The 14154-nt window shown below is 43.5% G+C and overlaps 1 protein-coding gene, 1 long non-coding RNA gene and 1 pseudogene across 2 annotated transcripts in view; 2 read left to right on the top strand and 1 right to left on the bottom strand.

Annotated features, from left to right (window-relative positions):
• The window catches only part of Lifr (LIF receptor alpha), a 60704-nt gene extending 60197 nt beyond the window's left edge, over positions 1 to 507 (bottom strand). Inside the window, exon 1 of the mRNA XM_026783698.1 lies at positions 345 to 507. The gene's annotated coding sequence lies outside the window, so the exon portion shown is untranslated. The remainder of the gene's footprint in view (positions 1 to 344) is intronic.
• On the top strand, positions 36 to 1821 carry LOC113457155. Its single transcript, XR_003377779.1, has 2 exons — positions 36 to 312; positions 1359 to 1821. It is a non-coding gene; the product is annotated as an uncharacterized LOC113457155 (long non-coding RNA).
• Positions 1822 to 8339: 6518 nt separating this feature from the next.
• LOC101995268 lies at positions 8340 to 8878 on the top strand (annotated as a pseudogene).
• Positions 8879 to 14154: the final 5276 nt, after the last annotated feature.

Genomic DNA, 14154 nt, shown 5'->3' with positions numbered 1-14154 from the left:
GCGGGCCCGAGAGGGCGCGCGTGAGTCGGAGCCGCTCGGTCGCGCGCGGGCCCAGCGCCCAGGGTGGTGCCTCTGCTGAGACTCGGGTCGCGCCGCAAGCCTTGCAAGGTCACTGAGCCGCGGGTGAGAGCGCGGCGGCCCTGCCGTTGCAAAGCCTCAGGAAAGGCCCGTGGAAACCAGGCGGCCCTGCGGTAACCAGCGCAGCTCCCGTACGGCTGTCACTGCTCTTTGCAAACCTTGCATGGAGGAGGAAACCGGGGTCGCCCAGAAAATGTACACGGACACCAGCCTCTGTCTTAGGCACGTCTGTCGGTTAGATTTCTTTTTATAATTTTGTGTATTACCTAAACTGCCCCCGAGGGCCAAGGCGCTGCCGTTCAGGTCCCCTTCCTTCTTGGTGCGGGATCTCTCAGCTCCCGAGGGCCCGCGGGGGCATCTGAGAACATCCTGGAGCCATCTAGTCTTGCCTCCGAGGCGTGGTGGGCTTATTTGTGCAGAGAAGAAACGGATCCCTTAATGGGGTGAGATTTTTTCCTCCGTGCATTGTTCCTATTTCCGCAGTTTCACTTGGCCTCGGTGTTCCTCCAGAGTAAAGCACTAAATGAAATTAGTTGGAGAGGGTTTTGTAGCGCAGAATCGTGGTTTGAAGATGTTTACGCTCTGTGCCGGACGCGTTTGATGGTGTTCTCTTGAGCACAATTAATTTTTGCAAAGTTCCGAAATGTGCCGGATAGGAGCCACTGGCACGCTGTCACAAGGCTCTGCAGACACACCTTTCAAGGGGAGTTTGTTTTCCTCTGTGACTTATCTGACGCACCAAGGCCAAGGACTTTGTGAGAGACCTTTGCCTGAAATTCTAGACTCTAGAATCTAGAGCAATTTGCAAATTGGCAGGATGAAGTTTATTTTCTAAAGTAAATATTCCCTGTTTATAATTTAACTATCAAATGGGCAAGAAAACCCCTGAAAAATACACTGCGCGGAAAATAAATTCCTTAAACAATACTGTCTTCCAGAAGATGATCACAAAGAGTGTCTGAGTGGCCACCTCCATTAAATTGTGTAATCTGAACACAAACTGCCTCCTGCTGTCCATATGCCTATTTCTAGTCTGTACTACTCCCGCCCCCACCCCCCACATTTAAGTTGTACCACAGTTGCTTTTCTTTATCCTTATTCTTTCCCACGGCTTAAGAAACTTGGTACTCATATTGGCAAATCCTGTCTTTTCTATTAGACACAGCTCACAGAACTTCTAGGGCCCAGCAAAGGTATTTTCATTTGTTTTGAAGTCAGAAGAGAAAATAGATTTAAAGGTTTTAATATACACTGATGTATATTCTCTCTTTGTATTTAAGGCACACAAAATACAAGCATCTCAATCTGGAATAACTAAGGAGACTCAAAGATAGCTGGAGCCCACGAAAATCATGGCAAATCCTTTGTTGCCCAGGACTGCGGAATCCTTTTCCATGGGAAAAAAAAATTAAAATACAGACAACATGACAGCCTTATGCTCTTCACCTTATGTAAAATGCTGACCCCCGTGGCCTTGCTTTCTCTACATGTATTCGCTATTTAACCCTCACAATACACCCGTGAACTGGGTTCTGTTCCCACTTGTAGGGGCGGATGCAGCTTTTCACGGGGCCTGAAATGTGTGCAGTTTGGGTGGTCCTCTTAAGAGAGAAAACCAAACAAATCAGCACGTCCAACCTGCTCCAGCAGCCCTTAGCACCCGGTGGACATTCAGCTGGAAAGAGACCTCTGTTCAGCCCATAGTGGTTAAACTATCTTACTCTTAACAAATTGTACAAAAATTAAAAATTAAAAAACCCACATGATCACATAAACACATTGCCAAAGTTTTCTTGTGTTAGGTGTGAATAAGAGCTACCCAGAAGCTCATGCACCACAGAAAAACCTGCCTTGTGTGCCCATTTCATGGGTAAGAACTTGGGAATTTGTCACAGCTTGGTAGGAATACCAAGTACCTACATTGTACTGAGGAATGGTTGGGAGAGCTGCAGTGTGCACACTTCTCCGTGAAAGATCACGGGTTTTATGTTTACACAAAGTAGTAGATAATATTTGCTGTAAAGCAACTGCTTTAGAAATGCGTTAACAATTTTAGATATGACCAACCCATTACTCATTTGGGGGCATTTGATAAGATTCTGCAATCAGCAATGGTCGGAGTAAATTCTTTTCTATGTGTTGCATAAAAATGTGAACTAGCCAGTATGGATTCTTAAAGGAGTCACAACTCAATCGCGAGTGCCGTAGACAGGCACCATTTTTATAGACCTTTCCAGGAGCCAGTTGGTTTATAAACACCACTCCGTATAATATCTACCATTTGCACTTTCGTGAGATGCTATCTGTTTGCTATTTAAATTGTAGGCTACAAAGGGCCTGATGCATCTCCATAAATGTCCTTCAGGTAAATAGTGAAACAGAGATAAATCACAAAGTTAGAAGTAAAAGCGCAGGTTATACGGCAAGCTGAGATTGCATAGGAATGAGGTAGTGAGATACTGAAGTGTAAAGACTCGCTGAAATCCCTCTTATTTAGTGACTTTGTTTGAGACTCATACTCTTCTGCCCGGCAGTTCTCTTTTCTGCCCATTCCTCTTCCTCCCTTTCCCCTCCCCTCTCCCCACTCCTCCTCTCTTCTCTATAGGAATTTCCTTAAAAGCATTACGTCCCCCTAATGACCATCCTGGGTCTGGAAGGCTTTGTTCTTTGCAGAGTCGAAAGAGCAGCAAAATTGAGACGCTGGGGGGTTTGCTATTGAATCACAGCATCTTGGCCCTTCAGAAGGCGTCTCTTGATGAATGACCTAATGTGGATAGTGTTTGTCAATCCGCAAGATAAAGGATGCTGTATTCCTGGAAGAAATGTTGGAACCAGATAAGAATCTACAAATTAAGCCCAGTTCTTCACTGGTGAATGAGCAAAATGGGTGAGACCATTCCCCATTGTAAGCCTGACTGATAAATGTGGATTTAAATTGGTTTATTTTAGAGCACAGTTTTGGACAAGATTCAAAACTTTAATTAGATCCCAGTAAGAAGACATATGAGAGTAATCAGCTCATTCGCTCCAGATTTGATATTCTGTCCCCAAAGTGGTTTGGAATGCTATTTAAGGGACATGAAAAAAAAAAAAGTGATAAACACCATGTAAGAGAGGCTCTTCCCAGAACCCTGTTTCTAATATATTCCCTTTCAGATAAAGGGTTCCAGGGGTGTCACATGACACACGTGGTAGGTCATCACCTCTCTAGCATGGCCTTGATGGCATCGCATTTCGTTGTCCTTTTACTGTTTAGACTGTGCTTTCTTCCAGAAAGGACTTAAAGTGGCTTACACAGAAAAAAAAAATAAGAAGTGTAATAATAATAATAAGCACCTGGTTCAGGCAAAATACTAGCATATGAGCATGAAACTAAACCCCAAGTTTCCCCATAACCGTGAAGTAGGGGAAGTGGGAATTTTCATAATTCTCATATCATAACTCCCCTTGTTGAGTGGAAGAAATCATAATGTCATTTAAGAGAAAGTTATTCCTGGGCCAAATCTGTAAGGAACCCTGTCAAAGGGGTTCTGTATACATAATACATAAAAGTCTAAGCTAAGAGGTACTCTGTAGCATGAATAATAAAAACCTAGAGACAGATATTTGGAGTCCAACCCCAAAACCAGAAAAGCTAAGCAGCCAAGCCACTAGAGAAGTCTTACCTCTACCAAGGCTGGGCGACTGCAGACTACGCAGACTACGCAGACTACGCAGACTACGCAGACTAAGCAGACTAAGCCTCTCTTCTCATTTTATATTCCCTCTGGTGCTGGGATTAAAGGTGTATGACTCCCTAGTATCAGGATAAAAAATGTAAACAAATCCACCTGGATTTATTTTTGCATCAATCTTGTGTAGCCCAGGGTGGCCTTGAACTCAGAGATCAACCTGCCTCTGTCTCCCAAATCCTGGGACTAAAGGTTTTTGCCACCACTGCCTGACCTCTAGTGGCTTCTCTTTGTCCTTCTGATTTTTAGGCAAGTTTTATTCACTAAAACACAAATAAAATATCACTATAGTACTCAATCCAGCATTTTGAACCAATATTTTATACAAGCAGAACAAATTCGTGCACACGCACACACGCGCGTGAAGGCGCGCGCTGACACACAGACTCGCCCACACACACGTCTGGTGAAAGGCTTAAAATTGGTCTCCTACAGTTTTGTTTTGTTCTCACACTGAAACCAGACCGAAGATATAAATCAAATCTCAGTTTGTCCGATTTCCTTTTCTAAAATGAGAGTAACTAAAAGCAACAATGTCAGAGCGTTGTGGGGAAAAAAAATCAAGTGACTTAATTTCTGTAAAACCGTACATGGCTGTGTCAGCTTTGCTACAGTTTCCTTGGCTAGGTATCGTCCTCTACCCCCCATGCATGGCTCCCACTGTGCACCGCCTCAAACTCCTTCTATAAAAACTACACGGCATCTGTGCCTCGCACAGGCCGTGATGTAGGCTGTGAATGCCACTGTTATTTTCATCTGAGATGAATCCACAGAGGTGATAGAATGCTCCGTTGTCCAGAGAGGGCCAAGTTTGAGGAGTTGTGAGGACTGAGTATGGCTGAAATATCTACAGAACCTTCTCTCCCCACTTCCTTGTGCTGCTACCCAGCACTGGGAGGCACCTAAAGACCCATCTCTATCAAGTGTCCTAAGGCTCAACTGGGGAAAGTTGACTGCCTCGGGTTATTAAAGCCGACTTCCTGAGCCTGGGATTGAGATTCATGGGGGTGGGGGAACACGACAGACTGAAAAAGCCACTGCAAGAATGACAGGGATAACTTGGGAAATAAACCCTGCCTGTCTGTCCCCATCCACTCTTTCTTCCCTCAGGGTTCCAGTGCGCCCTGGTCTGATTGGAGTCTTTGTTCGACATCCCCCCCCCAACCCCAGTTCTCTCACTTAGCAACCTCGATGTCGGGGTTGCCTCTACACTCACCCCGACAGCTGTCTCCTCTTTCTCCTCCTCTGCCTCCCTATTTCTGCTCTCTCCACACCTGACTCCTTCTTGGCCAATACCTTCCCTCCCTTTCCCAGTTCTCCCCACCTCATATTCTCTATCTGTTACCCTGAGTCATTTCAGGGCAAAGCCCAGAATGAAAATGGATGCTATCTTACTCCTAACATCAATCATACACTCAGGATCCTGTGCTAATATTCTCAGTCAAGCTAATGGATCCCACAAAAGAGCAATTTGCTCCATTCTCGGTGGTGATATTAAGTCCATTATTTAATTTATTCCTACGGCTCCTGCACTCAGAGCCTTGCCAGAGGCGTCTCTCTTACAGACAGAGCAAGAAGCCAGGGGATTAAAGGATTGAACGGAGGTCCAGCGAGAGGTAGTAGGGTAGGTGTAAAACCTGACCCAAATTCCCTAAATTCCTGACGATAGTATTCTAACTAATACAGTTAATTCACAGACTTCACTATTCTGTGTAAAACCAGACACAGCTGTGAACGGGTGAGCTTTTTGTCTGCAGTGTCTGACCGTGGAGACTCTTCAGTGGTTCCGCGTGTGCCAGCAGCCATGACTCAAGGTCACCGAGACACTGGGTAGGTGGAAAATAGGCATGAGTTAAATAATTAATTTAAACAACAGGAATGTCCCTCGGGATTTCTTCAGGTACCTAATGGAGTACACCGCCTGGTCCCCTATCGGAAAACAAAAGTGGCCATCACTATGACAGCTCTGGTAAACAGGGACATTTGTGTTGTTGGTTTCCCCACTGGACCGTAAGGTAACTGAGGTCACTGTTCTCAAGGGACAAGGAAGGCTGCAGCTTAGAGTCTCTTTTCTCTCACATGCCAATGATACTTTGTTTAGTCGCTAAACCTTATGCTCAAACTGTGGACCATGCTTGACTGTGCGCAGAACTCCGTTCGGATCCACCAGTCTAGCCTTCCTGGTTTTAAGTGAGGAGAGAAACACTGGTGCAGGGCTGACCTCAGGGTGAGAGATCACTGTTCCCTTCTTAACCTGGCATTCTCTTTCTGTGATAGATTTGTCAGAGGTACCATGCTCTTCCCTTACGTGAACAGTCAGTCACGAGCTCCCAGAAATAGACGGACAGAGATTTATACACAACAATCAAATTCTAGTACCATTATTATCCACAGTAATTTAGAGGACGTTGGCTAACAGCGGGTCTCAGGCCCTAAGTCGCTGGATAATAATAACGAGCATTTAATAACAATAATGAACATTTATGGGGCACTTGTGGCCTGTAAGGTAGCAATTCATCCCACCCTCTAGCCCTGGAGTGAATTGTAGGAAAAGTTATCATCTCTTTTGTTCTTGTTTGTTTGTTTGTTGTAGCGGCATAAATGAACGGCAGACAGAAATTATAATAAAATTGTTTGTTTGTTGTAGTGGCGTAAATGAACAGCAGACAGAAATTATATCAAAATATTTAGCTTTAATAAGGGAAAGACTTACAGAACCGAAGTTCCCGCAGAGAACAAGAAAGCTGAAGGGAAGGGGGGGGGAGCACACCAGCAATATTTATTAGTAAAAAATATCCTCAGGGGACCCCGCCCTACAAGCAAGGTGATTGGCTGGGGCTTCCCCTACAATTTGTTTTAGGCTTCCTGGGGCAGGTTGTTGTGGCTTCTTCCTATTTTTATTTCGTCACAAAGTCACAAAGGTGAAGATACTCAGTAACTTGCCTGAAGCCACACAACCGCTCAAACCACTGTATTTGTCCCCAAAACTCCCTCTCCTAACGCCTCCCGGGCTGCACCCCAGGAGGTAGAGTGATGGCCATTAAGGCTGGCCACTCGCTTCTCCTGGCTCTCCCAAGCAGCTACCTGTACAGGTAAGGCTTTGATGAAGTTGGATTCTGCCTTTTCTGTCCCCCCAAAGGATACGCTAAGAATTCCTTCCCATTTCTCCGCTAGTCCGTGAGTTAATTCCCAGTCTCATTGTTGTGACAGAGCAGCCCTAGGAAGGAAAGGTTTAATTTAACTCATACTTTGGGGGTGCAGTTCATCATGGTGGGGAATTTATGGCGGCAGAATGCCCAGGCACTTGTCACACTTCGTCTGCAGGGAGTATTGAGTGTTCCTGCCCAGCCCATTTTCTTATCTTTGTACAGTCCCAGGGCCCAAGCCCAGAGACCCACAGCCCACATACAGGCTGGGTCTTCTGGGTCATCCCACTCCAGCTGACCAATCAGCAAACTCCCTCATAGACATGCCCAGACTGTGTCTCTAAGGTGGTTCTAGATTCTGTGAAGTTGACAATACCAACGGTCCACAACCCACCTTGGCCTTTCTTAGTACTGCGTCCTCTTGTGCATCCTTGCTTCAGGTATGGGTGTGTACATGTGATTACACGTTTGTGCAGTGCATGCATGTTGTGTGAGAGACAGAGGTCAATCCTAGGTGTCATTCTGTCTACCTTACTTTTTGAAGCCAGGTCTCTCACTGTGATCTGGAGCCTGTCAATTAGGCTGTACTGGCTGCCCGTTGAGCCCCAGGGATCCTTCTGCCTCTGCCTCCTCAGTGATGAGATTACATGTACACACCACCATACTTTTTTTTTTTTTTTTTTTTTACAATTTGGAGTTTTTCGTTATTGTGGCTGTTGCTACATGAGTACCGGCAATCTGACTGGGGTCAGATGAGGTCCCCTCCTGTACATGACAAGAAAGAACTTTACAGACTGGGCTCTCTCCCCACTCTGGGTCAAATAGTCTTAAACATCAACGTAGTCAGGCCGCTATTTCTTTGAGCTCAGCATTTGTTTCTCTGTAGGACTTCCTGGCTTCACTGCATCCATGATTGGGACTCCTGAGAGTGTGTTCCTCCCTTCTTCAACTTGAAAGTGTCTTTACACTTTGCTCTCAAAATCTGCTAAAGCTGGGAGCATCTCCTTGATGGCTCATCGGCTTTAGTGAACTAGTTTGTTCTTCCTTTATGGTGTTTTAATATTGTTATTCAAGTAAGAAGAAACATGAAGAGGATCAATCCCCAAAATTAACCTAGCATCAATCCCCCGACTAAGCTAACACAGCAGTATATATGTATGTATGTATATATATGTATATATGTGTATGTATATATATTAATAACTTGCCCTTCCTCCTTTTCTATTGGTGTATCCTGATTCACTCCTTATCAAAGGCAATGGGAAGTTACACAAAGTTTTACGAAAAAGTAGCTTTAATCAAAGATCAGGTAACACTGAGAAAACAAACAAACAGAAAGCAATTCATAAGCTCTTCTGTAAGCGGCCTGAGGTGACCTGTGAAGATGGTTTGCTACCATCTTGACCCAGAAAACTGTACAAAATCATGCAAATCAAGAGGCTCAAACCTTCAGGTTCACTTTAAGAACACCCATGAAACTGCCCAGGCCATCAAGGGTATGCATATTCGAAAATCCACCAAGTATCTGAAAGATGTTAATTTAAAGAAACAATGTGTGTCATTCCGCCGGTACAATGGTGGAGTCGGTAGGTGCGCCCAGGCCAAACAGTGGGGCGGGGCCAAAAAAGAGTGCTGAAATTTTGCTGCACATGCTAAAGACGCACAGAGTGATGCTGAACTGAAGCGTTTAGATGTAGACTCTCTAGTCATTGAGCACATCTGGTGAACAAAGCACTCAAGATGCGCTGACAAACTTACAGAGCTCACAGCCGGATGAACCCATTCCTGAGCTCCTGCTGCCACACTGAGATGATCCTCGCTGAAAAGGAACAGATTGTTCCAAAGCCAGAAGAAGGGGGTACACAGAAGAAAAAGATAACCCAGAGGAAATTGAAGAAACAAAAACTTATGGCACGGGAATAAATTCAGCAAAAGATACATGCAGACAAAGTAAAGGCCTTCTGGTTGTCTCTGTAAGCATGGTCTCAGATGGCTTGCGAATTGACTCTGGCAGGGGTGTGTTTAACATGATGGAAGCGTTTATTACAGTGAACAAGCAGAGAAACAGACTGTTGGACAACAGCTCAGCCATAGGAAAACGACTCTAGTTTTATTGAATTAGCATTTACTGGACAGCTTCCGTGAAGAAGACTGTAGGCACAACATCTTAGGTATATGATAAATCTGCCTTTAGGGGTAAGGAAATCTTTACAATTGATCCTAATGAAGCCATAATATTATGCTTAGAATGGTTAAGTGAGTGGCTAGGAAGGACAATACCCAAATGTTAAGCTATAGAAGTATGTAATTTTAGAAAAATATTTAAGTTGTGTGTGTTACTGCCCATCTTAGACATGTTTAAAATCCTACTGATTTGGGAGGGAGAGACGTATCACAAAGTGGTTTTCCATCTTGTACATGGAGATAAGCTGTTTTCAGTGCCCTTGACTGCCCTCTGAGGACTGCCCAAACAGGCATGCATATTTTTTTAAAAACCATATTTTTTGAAGACTGGAGAGAAGGGTCAGCAGTTAAGACTGAATACTGTTCCTGCCGAGGACCCAGATGACCTCTGACTTAAACTCCAGGGCCTCTGACACCCCCTCTTATTGCCTCCTTGGGTAGGCCATACAATATAGACACATGGAAGACTAAACACCTGAAGTTTTATAAACTGGCATTGTAGGGAGGTTAAGGTATCCAGTTTTGATCTTTCAAGTAGCCCGGCTTAAATCTGTTAGGAATACAAACTTCCAAGTCATACATCTGCTTAGAAACTTGAAAGGGACTGACTGGCTGTCTTTCAGTGCTACACCCCGAAGCTATTTTCTGTCTACACTTGCCTTTTTAGCATTTTAAAAAAATCCAGTTAGTATGGTGCCCTTTGCTACTCTCTTTGAAAGCATCTTTTCTGTCTACCTGTGGGTTTTGTTCCTGTGGTATATATTATAACTCTTCACAGGCAAGTGGAATTTCCTAGGACATAGTTTCTGAGACAGAAGCTTGGGTAGAGGGTTCCTAGAGAATGTTCCCAGTGGAGACTGTCCTGGAGAAGGGAATGGGGCAGGACGGGGCTGAAAAGGTTCATCAGCAATATGCAGCGTCTTGAGTTTTACAGCTGGGATGACCCTTAGAGCTGTCCTGGGTCGTGATGAAAGGCAGAGTCCTTCATGCCCCAAACAGTGATCAATCATCCAGCAAAACCCTCGGAGGAAGAAGGCATGGCCTTGGGTGAGGGGAGTTGACAGCTGAGGGATCTTTGTTGGCAGCCTTCCCAGTGACTTGAATAGTAAGACCATTATTCTTGAAGGGGAAGTCTTGGCATCCATATCATGGCATCTACCACACTGCCACTTTTTGGAGTTGTCGCTGAAGCTATCCTGGTTTAATTTCTCATTCCTCTCACTTAGCCTGCAGCCTGAGATTCTATTATCAGAGTCACACCCTGTGGTCAAAACCAAGTGGTTCTTTATTGCCCACAGAATAGCAGCAAAGTTTATGCTGTATAATAGCGTAGCACTCAGAACCTTCTAGTAACCACACACCATCCACCTAATGCCTGTTTTACAATCTGAACAGGCAAGCTCATTAGCACACCCTAAATTCCCGTGTCCAACCTGAGATTCTTGCCTCCTATTTTATTTAGCAAAATCCAATTCTTTAAGTCTAGCTCAAACACTGCCTTCCTCTTTTGACTGAGCTTCTATTGGATTCCTTATTGCATTTTACCCAGTGTGGCTTGTTAGTTGAGTAAGAGCAGCAACACGTCCGTGCTATTTAATCTTCCTTAGTCCCTAATCTCACAGCACAAAGCAGCCTCTCAGTAAAGCAGCTTGTCCTGGACCATAGCATTTTATTTCAGTGTCTACAAGATACCCTAGGGGCGTTGGGAAGGAAGAATTCTAGACACAAACAATTTAGATTCAAATTTGGCTTCATCATTTAATGGGTCTAGAACTCTAAGCAAATTAAACATGTTTCATCCTCCCACCTCGAAAACAATGGTAATAACAAGAGTTGGGATCGAATGAGTTAGTCTAAGTCAAATAGTAAGAGCAATGGTTGCCCTTAATGAACATATAGACAAACACCTAGAGAGTACTAAAGGTAGAACCCTCAGTTATATAAAGGGCTTGCCTGTGTCACCAACAGCTGTAGTCACCCACGGTCTCACCCCGAGTGCTGTTGTTGCTGAGATTCATGACCTCAGTGAAGGGCCCTTTCACAGCTGCTCTGTGGGGAAATGTGCTCACAGGGTTCTTGTTTTCTCTCAGGAACATTCCTTAATGAGTGAAGATATTCTTGCAAAACACTCTGGAATTCTGTGCTTTCCTGGGGCCCTTTCAATCTGGACAGAGACCTGGTTTTATAATGAAGATTATGCAGTTTTCCAATGTGGAAATTTTTTGAAAAGCACAAAGCATCATATTTATAAGCGAATAGACCCACAGACCCTTGCAAACTGAAAACAACCCTAGAGATTTCTTAGTCCAGGGGACAAGAAAACAAGGAGATTAAGTGACTTGCCTAACTCAGACTAACTTGTCCAAGTTCTTGAAGGACAAAATTACTCAATAACATCCATTTCAGCCAAAAGATGCTATTTCCTTCAGTATGTATAATTCGGACCAAAATAGATCTAACTTGTTAAATCTTGTCAGAACAAAAAAAGGAATTTTGTTTATGCCTAAGACTTATTGTTTCATTTAAAATCCGTCCTGATTTGGCATAACGTCTTCTTTTCACATGAGGACAAATAATTACCACAATTAGTTATCCAGTTATACCTTTAGTAATTTACCCAAAAGAAATTTGAGCAGATTGTCTTTTATGCACCACACAGTAAGCAAGGAAATGGAAACTTTTTGAATGAATGAATCCCAGCGCTCTTGGAGCAGAGCACATCTGTAGACTCTCTGTGTCTACTGGGTTGTTCAAGTTCAAGGGACGTTAGAACATGGGTTCAGGCTAGGACGTGATCTTCAAAAGATAAGCATTAACTATTATTAGTCACAAAATCAGTGATCAGGTTCGGAGCCTGCTTCCCATCTCCATAGCCAGTTACCATAACACAGAAAACGTTCTCAAGAAACAAATAAATATGGGTTGGAGAGATTGCTCAGAGGTTAAGAGCACTGACTGTTCTTTCAAAGGTCCTGAGTTCAATTCCCAGCAACCACATGGTGGCTCACAACCATCTGTAATGGGGTCTGGTGCCCTCTTCTGGGCCTGCAGGCATACACACAGACAGAATATTGTGTACATAATAAATAAATAAATATTTTAAAAAAGAAACAAAAATAGTTAGCTCTAGTCTCCTTCTTCTCTCCTTCGCCCTTGGGGCTGAGTTATACACAATCCAGGGTCAAATACGAAGCACCACAATTTTGTAGCACAGTGTTGTGTTATGATGTAATTCTAATGAATATGTGGAGATGTCACAATGGTGTATTAATTTGTGTTGGTGGGGGATGTCAGGATCCAACATGGAAAGTTTAGGGGGTGACGCAATGTTAAGAGTTCTTCTAACCTACTTTCCCTGAAACCTCAAATGCTTGCAGGGCTTTGCCCATGATTTCTTCAGACCAAGTTCAATTTTGTGCCTGTAGTCTATCATAAACAAAGCACTGTTTTGTTTGCTAACGCATTATTTTATTGCTAGAGGTTAAGTCTCCCTATCTTTTATATTATTAAAGGGAATAAATTATTCAGGCCATCTATGTATGACTCTTATCTGTCCTTGATAACATCTATTAAAGTACCCCTCAACATCACTTTCCCAAGCAGATCTGAAAGGAGCTCAGATCCTTCCCTTCTGCATTAGGAAACAATTCAATGCATTTGCCTGCCACCGAGACCTGCACATTTTAGCTCCTGCTTCCTCCTCATCTCCGCTCCCACCATTCCTCTGTAGTCTAGCCCGCCGCTCCACAGCTGGGTTTGCAGTTTGCAACCTTAGCCTTATTAGTTCACTGGAAGAAAATGGAACCCTAGAGACTGGAGTCATACAGATCAACCCACAAGAGATTAATGTGCAATACACAACTGATTTATTCATTCAAACTAACCAGATGTTTGTGTTGCTTGTCTGTGACCTCTTTTTGGAAAGGCAGTCATTCAGAATTTGTGAGTTAGAATCTGTGCCCAAGCTTGCTAACTGGGTTATCCCAGGTCAGGAGACCTGTAGACTTTCTAGTGTCTATTCCCCATCAGAAAATTGGGGCTAATGATAAACTTTACCCCCCTGGGTCATTGTGATGACCGTTAAATGAGAGATTTAACCTACTTAACAGTTTGTGCTTTCTGTAATGTGAGGTGCAAACTGTGAATTGGCAGGTGACACACCCCGGTGCACGGTCACATGTGGCAGAGTGAGATTCAAACTCTTGACTTCTTCTTCTACCACTATGTTCTAGGCCTTCTACCACCACCTCCCCAACAGGCATAGACGTTTCTACAACCGGCACGTCTACCCCCTGCATTCTCCTTAGTGTGAACAACTATACCCATCTCTACCCTCAGCCACAGACCTTTCTACCTGGAGCTCTTGATTTTTCTTTATTCTTGAACCTATTCTAACCTTCATTTTATCATATCTATACACATTATTTTATTGTTAGCTTTAATAACTTATTTTTCATCTTATCAAGACATTCCTTCTCTTTCTGTCTTAGATATATATGTCTAATAAAAATGTAGAACTTTATCTCTTGGTATCTGATAGGAAATTCTTTCCAGATCTCCTATAGAGCCCTAAGTCCTTTATAAAAAGTGGCTTAGAACTGGAGTGTACTCTGTGTGTGTGTGTGTGTGTGTGTGTGTGTGTGTGTGTGTCCTTTTGGGCACTTTATATCTCTAGATTGCTTATAATATCTAAGGCAATGTAAATTTTATGTAGATAGTTATTATGTTATTGTTTTTTAAGAAATAATCATCAAAGAAAAGATAATATATTTTCACTACTTCAAAAAAATTTTCATGCTTGTCAGATGAGTCAGTATATTAAACTAGGAAATGCATTGTACCCCATGCCTCTGGATGCCATCTTACTTATGCATGCTCTCCAACTACAGGCTCATTCTGCCCCAGGTTCTAAGACCAATGCTGTCCTTGGGAGAAGATTAAAGCCTCATCTTCTGGATGACTGAGTGGTCCAGTCCCATCACTTTCCCTGCTGCATCAGACTGACTGAGTGGTCC

Source organism: Microtus ochrogaster, chromosome 19 (assembly GCF_000317375.1).
Source record: "Microtus ochrogaster isolate Prairie Vole_2 chromosome 19, MicOch1.0, whole genome shotgun sequence".
NCBI lineage: Eukaryota > Metazoa > Chordata > Mammalia > Rodentia > Cricetidae > Microtus > Microtus ochrogaster.
Note: the sequence above shows the minus strand (reverse complement) of the source record. Positions and strands in the feature narration are given on the sequence as shown.